This window comes from Neovison vison, chromosome 10 (genome assembly GCF_020171115.1).
Source record: "Neovison vison isolate M4711 chromosome 10, ASM_NN_V1, whole genome shotgun sequence".
In the NCBI taxonomy this organism is placed as follows: domain Eukaryota; kingdom Metazoa; phylum Chordata; class Mammalia; order Carnivora; family Mustelidae; genus Neogale; species Neogale vison.
In genome coordinates, this window is record NC_058100.1 from 2,255,757 (window position 1) to 2,269,614 (window position 13,858).

Below are 13,858 nucleotides of genomic sequence, written 5' to 3' on the forward strand. Positions count from 1 at the left end.
GGCGACCGGGGCCGGGCGCGAGACCCCCCCGCCGCCCCCGTCCCGCAGCCCGCCACGGCCGGGGGTCCCGGGGTCCCGCCAGGCCGGGCGTCGGGGAGGAGGTGGGGGCGCCCGGCGGGACTTCGGACGCGCGGATCCCGCGGACCTCGAGCGCTCCCGCGGCCGCCCGGGGCGTTAAGCGACGGCTGTGTCCCCCAGCCCAGCAACACGAGGACTTCTCTCGTCGAGGCGTGGGGAGGGGGCAGCCTGGGGCCCAGCCAGCCGACCTCACGCCAAGGGACACGGCCTGAGGTGCGGATCCTGCCTGCGGGGGCGAGCCTGCCGGACCGCGCGGGTTGCGGGGCGGGGGCCCCACCGGCGGAGGGGGCACTGCAGGCGCGGCCGCTGGAGAACGCGGGTGCTGTTGTGTCGAGTCCCACGCGGGGCGCCCCGCACCCGCCGAGACCGTGCGGCCGGACTCCCGCCGCGCGCCGCCCCCGCAGGCCTGCAGGCGGCCGAACCAACCGAGACGGCCCGCGAGGCCCCGCCGGCCTCCCGCCCCGCACAGGAAACGCAAACCACCGCGCAGCTTACGGGAAGCGGGCCCTGCGCGGGGTGGGGGGAGGGGCAGCCGGGCCACCCAGCCCAGCGCGGCGCGGGCACCGGACGGCACGGGCGCCCCCGCGGGCGGCGCGGACCCGGACCGGGAGCACCAGCGTCAGGCCGGGCGCTGCAGAGACAAGCGCGGACGCCGTTACGTTTCTTTTCGCGCTGCGTGTTGTTCTCGTGAGTCCGTTCGCTCGTCCGGGGTCCGTTCCAGCGGTGCCCGTCCACCGCGGCCAGCTCGCGCTCGCGAAGGGCTCCCGGAGCCCCGGCACGGACCGCCCAAAGCCGCGGGCTGCAGGTCCAGGTGGGCTCTTGCGGTGGTCGCCAAAGAGAATCCGGCCCGTGGGGCTTCGCGTAACCGGGCGAAGGGCTTCTTCAGCGACCTCGGCCTCGGCCCCGGGTACGAGTGTCTGCCCCGGGTCGGCCCTGAGGGCCGCTGAGACAGGGCCATGTGCCGCACACACCGGTACTGTAGCCGTCGGCGGTGACTGTGGGGACAGTAGCGGCAACAACACCCGCAGTGACTACGGCCCGGGTGTCCGCAGCCTGCGGGACTGGCCGGGGGAGGCTCGGCCTCCGGACGGCCGCGCCTTGCAGCAGCTCCTCCCTCGGGCGGCCGGGGCCTCGCGGTCAGCAACGGGCTCTCCTTATCCCAGCCGCTCAGGGGCCCGGGCCGGCGGAGCAGCCACCTCGAGCGCTGCCGGTCACCGCAGCGGAAGGAGGAGGCAAGAAGCGCTGCGGAAGGCCTTGGCCGCGGTGAGGGGCCGCGGCCGGGGACACCGGCCTGTTCCGCGGACCGCGGGTTCTCTAGAACCTCCTGCATGGCCTCGCGCAGCCGCCAGGGGGCAGCAGAGAGCAAGCCGACTCCGGCCTGGAAGGGACGCCGCAGCCTGGCCGCGTCCGGACCAGCCGCCGCTCCACCCGCCCGGGCCGGCCGCCGAGACCGCGGAACAGGCGGGCGGCCGCCGCCTCCTTCTCCCAGTCCTGGCGTGCTATGTCTGCGGTGAGAGCCCCGAAAGCCACGATGCCGGGCTCAACTGCTCCCCTGAAGGGAGATGGCTTTCCCTCTGCGCGATGCCCTGACGTTGTCAGAGACCAGATGGGAACCGGCCCCAGGACCCTTCCACTGGCCGCAAAGCTTGGTGTTCTCACCCATGAATACACATGCTTGCTAATTTTTACAACTACTCTCCACATTACGATTTTTTTTTTTTTTAAATCACGGAGGACTGTAAACCTGCGCAAACAGAGAGAGACTCGGCCGGCGGACCGCTGTATCCCAGCCTGACCGTTTTGAAGCAGAGCCCTTGGGGTCTGTGAATTCGCTCACTTGTGTTTGTGCTGGAGTATTTTTTTTTTTAATTTTAATTATTTATTTGTCCGAGAGAGAGAGAGAGCGAGAGAGAGCGAGCACACTTGTACAAGCAGTGGGGGGAGGCAGGCAGAGGGAGAAGCAGGCTTTCCACTGATCAAAGAACCCAATGTGGGACTCAATCCCAGAATCCTGGGATCACGACCTGAGCCAAAACCAGAAACTTAACTGCCTGAGCCACTCCAGGCATCCCTGTGCTGGAGTATTTTGAAGCAAATCTCAGACAGCCCATTATTTTTCCTCTTAATTCTCACTATCTATTTCTAACATATAGTGACTTTAAACAATATTCATAACTCCATTATCCCATCTCCCCCAGTGGACATTATCTAATACATACTTCATGATCAGTTTTCCTTGAGTGTCTAAAAAATATAATTTTATAGCTGATTTGCCCAAACCAGGATCCAAGTAAGGGCTATACGTTCTGCTTGATGGATTTTTCTTGGTTAATTTTTATTTATTTTTTAAAAGATTTTGTTTATTCATTTAGAGAGAGCGAGAGAGAGTGAGCACATGCAGGCGGGGGGAGGGGCAGAGAGAGACTCTCCGGCCGACTCCTGGACGACCGCAGAGCCTCGCAAGCCCCAGGCAGGGCTTGATCTGGGGATGCTGAGATCATGACCCGAGCCTGAATCAAGAGTTGGACGCTCAACTAACTGACCCCCCAGGCCGCCCCCCGTTAATTTTTTAGAGTAATATCTCTTCCACCCTCATGTTTTCTATGCCATTTTGTTTGTTTGGGAAACCGCTTCGTTCTGCTGAATCTCCCACATTCTAGATCCGGCTGAGTGTATCCTTGTCGTGTCATTTCACAGTTCCCTCTGTCCCCCTCTGTCCCCCAGCATTATATTTAGACGTTTCATTAAACACACATTCACTGTTTTCCCAGGAGTCTTGTGAGTAGGACCGTGCGTGTCCTCCGTCACATCGGGACGCACATGGTATCTGGTTGTTGCTGCTACGGCTGACCGGTACATTCTGTCGCATCGGCCTGATGCATTCACTGCAAATGTCCCCGTTGTACCAGTTGTCTATGGCTGTTGCGACAAATTGTCACAGACGTGGTGTTTTATGGCAACGGAAATGTCCAAACTCTTGGTGTTGGCGGTGTAGCCCTCCCTGTGTAGACCCTGAAGAGGACTCCTCCTTGCTTCTGTCATCTTCTGGTGGCAGCCAGCATTCGTTGGTGTCTCTGGGGACATATCTCCTCTGTCTGTGTCTGTGGTCACATTGCTTCCACCTCTTCACGTGTGTGGGTCTCCTCATCCTCTGTCTTTCCTGAGGACACTTGTCATGGGATTTGCCCCCCACTCTGGCTAATCCAGGATATGACTGAATTTTGGGAATACATTCATGTAATGAGTTACATCCCAAAGACCCTTTTCCAAACAAGTGAACATTCACAGGTCTCGGGGATTAAGACGCGGACGTATCCTTCTGTGTCCACCACCTGACCCTGTACACCATCACCTTTTTGTCTAATGGCTACTGGTGATCACTGTCTAGATGCATCATTCCGGTAGAAGCACAAAATGAAAATCCTCTAATTTTGTTGTTCCTTCTTCCTTGATTATTAACTGTGAACTCTTCCATAAAGAAAGATGTCCCTCGTCGATGATTGTCACCCTAGAACCCATTCAGGAGAGGTCAGATGAACACTTGATTCTCTCCCATTTGTCTTAGCGAGGTGCCTAGGGAATGAACGTTTACCTCCTCCCACAAATCCATATGTTAAAGCCCTAATCCCCAGTATGAGGGTTTTGGACACGGGGCCATCGGGAGGTCATCCCTTGATGACGCGATGACATCCTCGTCCTTAGAAGAAGAGATTAGGGAGAACTTGCTTCTCCCCCACGTGCGACTCCGATGAGAAGGCAGGAAGCGAGCCCTCACCAGACACCAGATCTGCTGGCCTCAGTGCCGAGAGAGAAATACGTGTTTGTGTTTAAGCCGTCCGGCCATGGTAACTTGGTACAGCCCCCTGAGCGAAGACCGTGGGGGCCCCTCAAACCGGAGGTTGGGTCAAGGCTTTCCGTATTGAGCAGTGTATTGGGGGGTCTAAGAGGCCCTGGTGGGGGGCTGGAGAAGCAAGGCAGGAGGGGGAGGCAGCCAACAGAGGGTGTGAGGCGGAGTGTGGGGGTGGGGCTGTCCAGGAGCCCTGGGAGGACTGACATGGGCTACATAAGAGCAGCCTTCGCCACTGTAATTCCTTTCTTTGCCTGTCGGTGAATCGGCATGAGGTGCCCCAGAGGAGCCAGAGGCCGCTTAGCTCCGGTGGCGCCCCTACTGTGACCCCTGGCAGACCCCATCTCCCACCCCAGGAACCAGGGCTTCTGACCTGCAGCGCCTCCAGGGACCGGAAGCACGAATTCCCCCGAGGGGGTCACTGGTGCTGGCCGTGACATCACTGCTCTTTCCATCCCTTGGTTCCCACACCCACGATTTCTAGCCTTCTGGGCCCAGCGCCGGATAATGGCGTTGGTTCAAAATGTAGATTGTGTTTGACACCCACTGCCCCGATCGCAGAACACGTGTCCTCCAAGCTGGAGCGTACATGTGCCGTGCAGAGGCCGCCCTCGGTCCTGCCGGACTCGCAGCTTCGTGGGGCTGTGCCGGATGGCAGGGCCGACGGACGCCTGGTCCTGGGCTCACTGTCACGTTTCCTTTGTGGCCAAGGGCCCCCCTTGGTGAGAGGTGATATCGTGTGGGATCTCGCAGGGATAGAAGGAAATTCCTTCATCTCCTGGCCCAGGCTCTTGGGCAGGGAAGGCAAATCCACATCCAGAATGTGCAGGAGCCCAGGAAGCAGATACTGCTCCGCTCCAGACTGAAGGGGGTGCGCCGCAGTCAGCCTGCTTCCCCGTGGCCGGCTGATGTCCCCGAGGGACGGCACGTATGCAGGCTCGGCTCCTGTCTGTGCTGCCGACCGGCCGAGCGTCCAGCCACCGCGGGTGCTAGATGGGGCCTGGAGAGGGGAGCCCACCGTGCCGACCTCTATCCACCGCCACAACCACGCCATTCACCGGCCTCGTGTGGGAGCTGGCAGGGTGGCGGGGGGACAGAGGCTGGCTGTTCGTGCCCCTGGCGTGTGAGTGGGACTTCCGCAGAGACGGTGCCCGCTCCAGCAAGGCCGTCCACAGCTCTGCCTCAGCTTCCTCATCTCCTACCTTCCTGCTGTGCCCTTTCTTGGCCTGAGCAGCCAACCCAGCCACGTGTCCCCGCTGCCGCCTGCAAACTCGGGTGGCCAGCGTCCTGCCAAAACCCCCCCGGTCAGCTCACGTCGGTGACCAGAGTGACTCGCCCACGAAGCAGGCCTGGGGTTCCTCCTCCCCCGAAGCCTGATCACAGAGGCTATGGGCGAGCTGAGAGCGAGGCAGGGGGGCCCAGAGATGGGGCCGTGGGAGCCTGGCTTCCTGCTCTCGCAGCTTACCGAGCCCTCTGAGCGCCCTCATGCCCGATCACAAATGTCCCCTTGGGACTGCTGCTGTGCCCGCCACGTGTGCTCACGACTCGGTGGCTCTGAATCCCCAGATCTTAATAGGACAGTGGGACAGGGAAGGGAAGGAATCCAAGCGATCACTGAGTAAACAGTCCTAGCACCTGGGACAGGGCCAACAGGGCCCAGCTGGAGTGTGGGGAGACCGGGGAGGGGGCTGGCCTCACTCTGCTCCCACTTGAGGGGGGCTGGGGCTCTGGTCTGCTGGCCTCCCCTCTGTCACGACCTGAGGCTGTTTCCACGCCGTCAGCTCCTGCCCACGTCTGACTTGCTGTCCACCCGTCCAGCAGAGAAAGTCCCCAGGCAGTCAGCAGCCTTTGGTCTGTTGGGGCGGCTGCTAAGCGGACACGGGGGGGCACCACAGGGCCCCATACACCCTCTTAATCTTCACCGTTGTGAGTCGGTGCCCCGTCAGTGTCCAAAGGTGACCAGGGATTTTCATTTTTAGTATCATGATGAACTCTTGGACTTTACAGATTTGATAGGCTTCATTCTTTTATGGTCATTATTCCTTTTTTTTTTTAGATTTTATTTATTTATTTGACAAAGATCACAAGTAGGCAGATAGGCAGGAGGGGGCGGGGTGGGGGAGCAGGCTCCCCGCTGAGCAGGAAGCTGACGTGGGGCTTGATCCCAGGACCCTGAGATCATGACCTGAGCCGAAGGCAGAGACTTTAACCCACGGAGCCCCCCAGGCGCCCCATTCTTTTTTTTTTTTTTTGAAAACTCACTGAGTACGTGCACACTTATGTGTGTGTTTATTTATTTATTTATTGTTTAAAGATCTTATTTATTTGTTAGAAAGAGCGCGCAAGCAGGGGGAGCAGCAGGCAGAGGGAGAAGCAGGTTTTCTGCTGAGCAGGGAGCCCGGTGCAGGGGCTCAGTCCCAGGACCCAGGCCTGAGCGGAAGGCAGACGCTTCACTGACCGAGCCGGCGAGGTGTCCTGTCATTATTCATTTTAACGCTGATACGTCATCCTGGCCAGTGGGAGTCTCCGCAAAGTGGCTACTGGGTCCTTTGGACATGAGCCTGACCTGAGTCTCAAAACCTCCTTTATTCACAAGCATGACAACCCGTGCTGCCCCTCACTGGGGTATCTCCAAAGAGGCCTGGTTCCTGGGAGCAGAAAGTACCATTTATTTTTTTTTAAGATTTTTTGTTTATTTATTTGAGACAGAGAGAGTGAGAGAGCACAAGCCAGGGGGAAAGGCAGGGGAGGAGCAGGCGACCCTCTGAGCAAGGAGCCCGATGCGAGGCTCGATCCCAGGACCCCAGGATCAAGACCTGAGCTGAAGGCAGGTGCTTCATGGACGGAGCCACCCAGGCTCCCAGAAAGTACCATTTGGAGACCACGGTCTGGACCCCGGGAGCACTCAGTGTTACTGGGGAGTCATGATCCTAAGCCTTTTCCGCGGCATCCACATCCTGAGTTCACAGTGACCGTCGGCTCGCGGTGGGATGAGCCGTCGGCTTACCTTTCCTTTTCTCACACTGAGAGTCTTCTCTCCGAACACCGTTCCTGCAGTTACTTACTTGCTTGTCACAGTAAGTGGTGCATTTTGCAACCCCAGCGCCGACATTATGATCTCTCCGTGGTTCTCTTAACTCCGAGGGAAGGAGAGTCAGCATGCTGAGTTCCGTCATCACTTGAAAGAAAATCCTTCCCTGTGGCTTTGCCTCCAGCTTCATGTACAGTCACAGGCCCTTGCTTCACCTGGTTTTAGGTGTTTAGGAATTGAATCCCTGTTCTGCTTTTATTTTTTTTATTTTTGTTTTTTTTTAATTTTCCAATTTATTTATTTTCACAAAAACAGTATTCATTATTTTTTCACCACACCCAGTGCTCCATGCACCTGTTCTGCTTTTAAATTCAGTCTAGAATTCATTTAATTATTCTAAATTTAATTTTATGATTCAATTATAGAACATGTTTACGTGGTTCCAATGTCAAAACCAGAACACGAGGGGGCGCCTGGGAGGCTCCGTCCCTGTCACACCTGACTTCAGCCGGGGTCAGGATACCAGGGTCTTGGGGTCAGATCTTGAGTCAGGCGTCCTGCTCAGTGGGGAGCCTGCTTCCCCCTCTGCTCCCCACTCACGTTGTCTCTATGTCTCTCCCTCTCTCGAATAAGTCAACAAAATCTTAAAAAAAAAAAAAAAAAGAAACAGAAAACAAGATGCTGTTGCCATTTTGCAGGTGAGGAGGCTGCAGCTGTGAGCGCCTGTCCCAGAGCCCGTGCCCGGCCGCAGGGCCCTGGGCTCCGAGGGGCCTGCAGACGAGCAGGATGAGGAGAGCAGGACGTTCTCACGGTCCAGCCGTCCAGACTGTGGGGAACAGTCTCGTGGCCCCTCTGAACACAGGACTTCGGTCCCCTGGCAGCAAGGGTCCGTCCACTCCTGCTCAGGGGCTCCCCGAAATGCTGTTCAGCCTGTAGGTCCCACCTCTGTCTCCTCGCCACCCCACCTCCCCTGCAACTGCCCCCCCCCCCCCCGCCTGCCGCTGGCCTTCAGCTGCAGGAGCCCTCAGCACATGGCTGGTCCCTCCCTCGTCTGGGCCGGGGTCCCGCGCTTCCTGGCCCCTTTCAGAAGCTATCAAAGCCACCATTCTCCCAGCACAGCTGTGCCGGCGTCTGGAGCCCTGGGTGTACAGCCCCACTCCCACGTCCCTGTGGCAGAAGACCCAGGTGCTATGGGAAAGGATCTGAGCTGCTGGGACCCCACGTCCAAGTCTGGGACAGCGGAGACGGGTGCTCGGGGGCCAGAAGACAGGCTCTCGCAGTGGCCACTGAGGCTGGGGATACAGTGAGGAAGGCCCTGGAGCCAGGGAGGCTACGACCTTGAGGGGGGTTCTCTTTCCTTAACTTGGGTCATGGCCTCAGCGTTGGCCTGGGTGGGGACATTGGTGGGGGAGGCAGAGAGGGAGAGGCAGGAGACTAACTGTTTTCCTCCAGAGAGACTGGAAAACTCCCCAGGGTCCAGGAGGATGGGAGGCCAGCCAGCTGGGCTGCCCCCCTTCTCCCTCCTTCTCTCTCTCTGCCTCCATTTCTGTCCCCCAGAGACAGCTGGGGCCCAGCAGGAACCCTGTCCTGGATGTCCATCCCTCAGGAGACCGGTCATGGTCATGATCAACCCTAGACACAACCCTACAGCTGTGTGACCCTGGACAGTCGCTTCGCCTCTGGGTCTCTCCCCTTGCCCAGAAGATTCTATGGCTCCCTGACACGTTCTCCTTTTGTTACTGGGGCAGGAAGTTCTGCTTGAAATCTGACTTTAATGCTTCCTGCTTCTGACAATCCTGATGGTGTCAGTCAGTCCCTGAAGGTCCCTGTTTGAGACGTTGGTGAGGCCTTGGTTCTCACCTCTTCTTAGGAAGGGACAGAAATGGGTGGTGGTGACTGTCGCAGGGCCAGTGGCCAGGTTCGAGGAAAGACAGGAAAGAGAGTCCCCGACCAGAAGGTGCCCATTAGTGTGCACTGGAAACGTGCAAGAGTCTGGGGGACTTGCCTCCCCTGGGAAGCCCTCAGGGAAAGACCCCTCTCTCGGATAATGAGCCCTCTGTCCCATCCTCGGGGGAGTGGCCCACCGACCTCCTGGCCAGGACATCTGTGCAGATTGGGGCCACGTGTGCACACACATGCGTGTGCACGCGTGCATACACGTGTGTGACTGGCAAAAGGAAAGAACGAGATTTTGCTGAGCTTGCTGCTCAGCTGTCTACTGTATGTATGTACCTGCTGGCCAGGTACAGCAGACATTACCTGGAGCCGCAGATTCCCTGCAGCTCGTTGCTCAGAAGAGAAAACGATTTTCGAGAAAGGAAGCCCTTCACAAGGTTTGGCCCCTGCAGCTGGCAGGCCGGGTGTTTGACCTCAGGGAGGTCAGCCCGGAGTCCAGGCTCTCAGCAGACTTCAAGCGGCCGCTCCCTGTTCCCACAGGGCATCTGGGTTCCCACCGGGGGGCTGCCTCTTGGAACAGACTGTCTGGTGCCAACCCTGGTCCAGCCCCAGCTGCTGCTGCTGGCCTTGGTCAAGGTCGGACTCCCCCAGGACACCAAAACGTGTGCCCATGCTTCTAGTCCTGAGGGGAGGTGGCAAAGAAGGTCACTTTCTCCGTCTTTCCCCATCACAGCCAGGTTTCCCCGCGGCAGGAACTGTGGTTACAGGCCGGTCACTACTAGGATTGAATTTCAGCCGCTTGGTTGCCTGTGTGGGCTCAGGCCCGGGGGGAACTGATCTTAGCCCCTGCTGGGGCAGGCTGGAGGCAGGCACCTGCGCCGAGACCGTCCTGGGGGAGGCGGGCTCTCTTTCAGCCGGGGTTATGAGGTCTGAGGGGAGCAAAGGGAGGTCCTGGGACTATCAGGCGCTGCTCAGATCTGCCCCAAGGCTAGGTGCCCCCCTCTCCACGGGAGGACTTGGTCCTAAAATAGTGCCTGGTCCATAGTGGACATTCAGTTAATATTTATGTAATGAAAGGAATAAATGGCGGATGGAGGTCCCTCCTTCCCCAGACCCTGCCAGGCCCCTTGTTCTGTCCTTTCAGGCTCCCTCTCTGCCGGGGTCATTTCATTTACTAAAGGACCTACCACCCACCATGCCGAGTCTCCCTCTCCTGCCTGTCCAGTAGACGACTGTCCAGGGAGGGACCAAAGCTCTCCCTTCAGATCCTCAAAGGTTTGGGGAGGAGCTTATCGTGAACTTCTGCGAAACCCTCCGGAAGCCAGTCCACAGCCCTGGGAGCAGAAGACAGCGGAGGCTGGGGCATCTGGAGAGGGCAGTGCGGAGTCCCATACAGGCGGGAGGGACTGGGGTGTAGCCTAAATGGAAGGACAGGGACCTGTCCTGACAATGATTTGCCCTGCAGGCACCCCGCTTTAGTCGGGATATTTTGGGGATGGTGCTGGAGATATGGGGATCAAATCCCCCAACAAGCTATCCTCGGTTCCACCACCAGTATCCACGGGAGACATTCCAGGCATCTGGCTGTGGTGCCCACAGTCCGTGCCAGGGGCTCTGCTTCAAGTCCCAGGAGGGAGGGGGCAAGGCAGGAGGGGGTGGGGCAGAGAGAGCCTGGGAAAGCAGAGGGAAGGGGAGTCGCTGGCGCTGGGGCGTCATTGGTATTCTGGGGACTCCCCCACCGCCCCCTGGCACCAGGCTGCACATTCATCGGCACCAGCCCTGGCCAGCGGGCCCTCGGGGCTCCCAGCAACGCCTGTGTTTCGCACTTGGGTTCGCATGCCGGGTGTGCCCATTCCCAGGGCAGCCCCTCCCCCACCGCACCTCCGGAGAGTCCCTGACTTGCTTTGCTTAAGCCGAGAATCTGCTGTCTAACCTCCATCCGTCCAGCTGCAAAGTCAGCTCCTCCTCTGTGCAGGGAGTGGGAGCCCCACCAGAGACAAAACCCAATCAGAGCTGCGCACCGGGAGATGGCTAAGGTCCTCTGCACTCCATCCTGCCTCCAAAACACAGCTTCCCTCCCCCGTTTTTATGCTCCCGTCATCCTTTCCCTTACTGCCCAAGTCTGAGGCCCTCCTCCTCTCCCCTTGCCCCTCGGGAAGTCCCTCCAGCTGTCTAACTTCCATCCCTCCTGCTGCAGCCTCCCCGCCAGCTCCGCGAGCGCTCCCTCCCCGCCCCTTCTGCCCTCCCTCCCTCCCTGCTCCCCGCGCCCGGCTTCTCCCCAGAACGATGTCCTACTTCGCACGTCCTTGCTCTCGCGGCCTCCGCCGGGAACGGACGCAGAGGAGGCAGCGGGTCGCGTGACCTTCCGAGCCCCCCGCGTCCCCGGCCAGGGGGCGGGGGCGGCCCCGGGGAGGGGCGGGGCGGGGGCGGGGGGAAGAAAGGGGGTTTTGTGCGGCGCCCGGCGGCCCGGCGCCCTCTTCCGAACATCCTGCGGGCCCGGCCTCTCCCTGCGCCCGCGCAGTTCCCGCCGCAGTCGCCTGCAGCCGCAGGGCCGAGCGTGGACCCGAAGGAGAGCCCGGAGGAGAGCCCGGAGGAGGCGGCAAACCCGGCGGTGCCGCCCCCTCGCCCCGGGCCCCCGCAGCCCGCAGGTAGGTGAGCGAGAGCGCAGCCGGGCCGCCCGAGAGCTGGGGGCACCCGCCGGCCGCCCGCGGTCCGCGCCCCCCGCGCAGCCCTGGCCTCCCGCGGCGCACCCCAGCCCCTCACCCTGCCGGCCCCCGAGCGCCCGCCGTGGCCTCCGGCCCTGCCGTCCGCACCCCTCCGCCGTGTGCCGCCCGACCTGCGTGCCCGAGTCCGCGGGCTGATGGGAACGCCCCCCGGGTCTCCGCCGCTTCCTTGCTGTGCGCTCGGGTGCCAGCCCCCCGCCCCGACTTCCGACCTTGTGCCGGCCGGCGGGCCGGAGGAGCGGAAAGCAGCCCTTCTTCTGGGGGCCCCTCCCCGGGGCCCGCGGGACAGCCTCGGCCGGTGGTCCGGGTTCCCACTGGCGCCGGGAGTCCCAACTCTGTCACTTGCTCTGTGACCTTGGGCAAATTAGTTGACCTCTCTGAACCTCGGGCTCCGCATCGCTGCAACCTATAGATAGTATTTTTCTCAAAGTTAAGGCTGTCCATGGGAAGCGTTTTTAAGTGGCCTGGCTCGGGGAGAGGGTCGGTAACCATGAGCCTGAATTCTGGTTACCACGGCTGCTCTCCTTCCTAGCGCTGCCGGTGGGTGGGGACACCCCCTCGCCCCAGGTCCTTTCATGTCCCCTGCTCTCCTGCTTCCAACGGGATCAAGAGATTCTGCCATCAGTTTTGTTAGCACTGTTAATACCTGCGCGACTTCTATTCCAGAAAAAAGCATAAGATCAAGGGAGCTGTTACCCACTTCCACCCACCCGACCCACGACCCTCCCATCCCACCCACGCCCCACCCACCCGACCCACGCCCACCCAAAGCAGCACCAGCGCCTGATGCTAACTTGGCAGCAGCATCTGCCTTACAGATTCAAGCCGAGGAGCCACAGTCGTTGGCTTGTGATGTTGCTAATTGTATTACTAGTGGTGCTTCTGATCACTAGGACTGTTTATGCAATTTCTGTAGCCGGTCCTGCAGGCCCAGCTAAGGGCTGGCGGCTGTGGTTGGTGTTGCGCGGCTCGTGGTTCTGCTCACACTAAGGCGACAGTGAGAACTTCCCTCCTGCTGCCCTTGCTGTTCCGGAGCCTGGTTCCTGTAGGGCAGACCTCAGATGGCCAGCCTGGGGTTGGGGAGGGCAGTCAGCGCAGAGATGGGGGTGTTGGACACACAGACACACAGACACACACACACACACACACACACATACGACCTACTCTTGATCTTACTCCTCTGTGGATCGGGTCTTCAAGCCTGGGAGAAGCCGGACTCAGCAGTCCAAGGGGCATGACAACATAACACGAGGGAAGTTTCCTGAACAGCCTGGGAAATGCAAGGCAAGGGCAGAAATCCTGGAGCTGGAGCAGGACAGAATGAGCTGGACAGAGGGACGGTGTGGCATCAGGGACAGGAAGCCCCCCACAGTGCTGAGCTCTCCACGTTAGAGACGGAGAGGGCGTGTGCTCCGGAGGACAGCAGAGGGGCTGGAGAAGGCCCGGCCCGCTCCCCGCCTCGAGCCCAGGTCTGAGGCTGGTGCCCGCTGAGGGGATGCCATCGTTTTCCCAGGACACCTCGCTGCACCAGGAGGGAGCTGAGGCCCAAGCTGGGTGGGGTTGGCAGGGGGGTGGGGGGCAGTGCAGCTGCCTCTGATCATGAGAACCAGACAACCCAGGCCCCCTCTTGGCCCCTCTGATCGGTGACTCCCGCTGGGTGGGATGACCCCCTTATGCCTGTGTCACTAGGCCTTCACCAGCCTCAGACCCTCTCCCTTCACTCCCTCACCTTCAAAACAGAGGTGAAGGGGGGGGGTCCAGGCTGTGGGTCCCAAGCGGCTCCAAATATATGGGTTTCTGGGCCGCCTGTCGGAAAGCTGGGACCCAGGTCTGTGAGCTGCTTCAGCTCCAGCCCAAAGAGAGGGGAGGGAAGGCGCCAGAAAGGGACCCGGCCAGGACCTCACCAGGCTCACAGGCAAGATGAGCAGTCTGCCCAGCACCCAGCAGGGACTGGCCACCCACGCCCGACGGTCCCCCACCTACCCCAGAAAGCGGTCCTCCCAGGTGCCCCCATGCGCAGAGCTGGCCTCAGCAGCCTCTGGTCTGGCACCCTAGAGAAAGACCCTAGACATTTAGCTTCTGTCACTCCTTCCCCAAGTGTGACCCTGAGGAGATGAAGCCCAGCTGTAGTGGGGGGAAGGGGGGTGTTGTCAGTGGGGAGGCTTTCTGAGGAGGATCTGAGATCCCGGGGGAGAACCGCGGAGAAGAGAGGAAGGTCCCAGCCGCTCAGGCTCGGGAAGGCGGAGATGTGCAGGAGGGCAGAGCCCGAGAGGGCAAAGACGG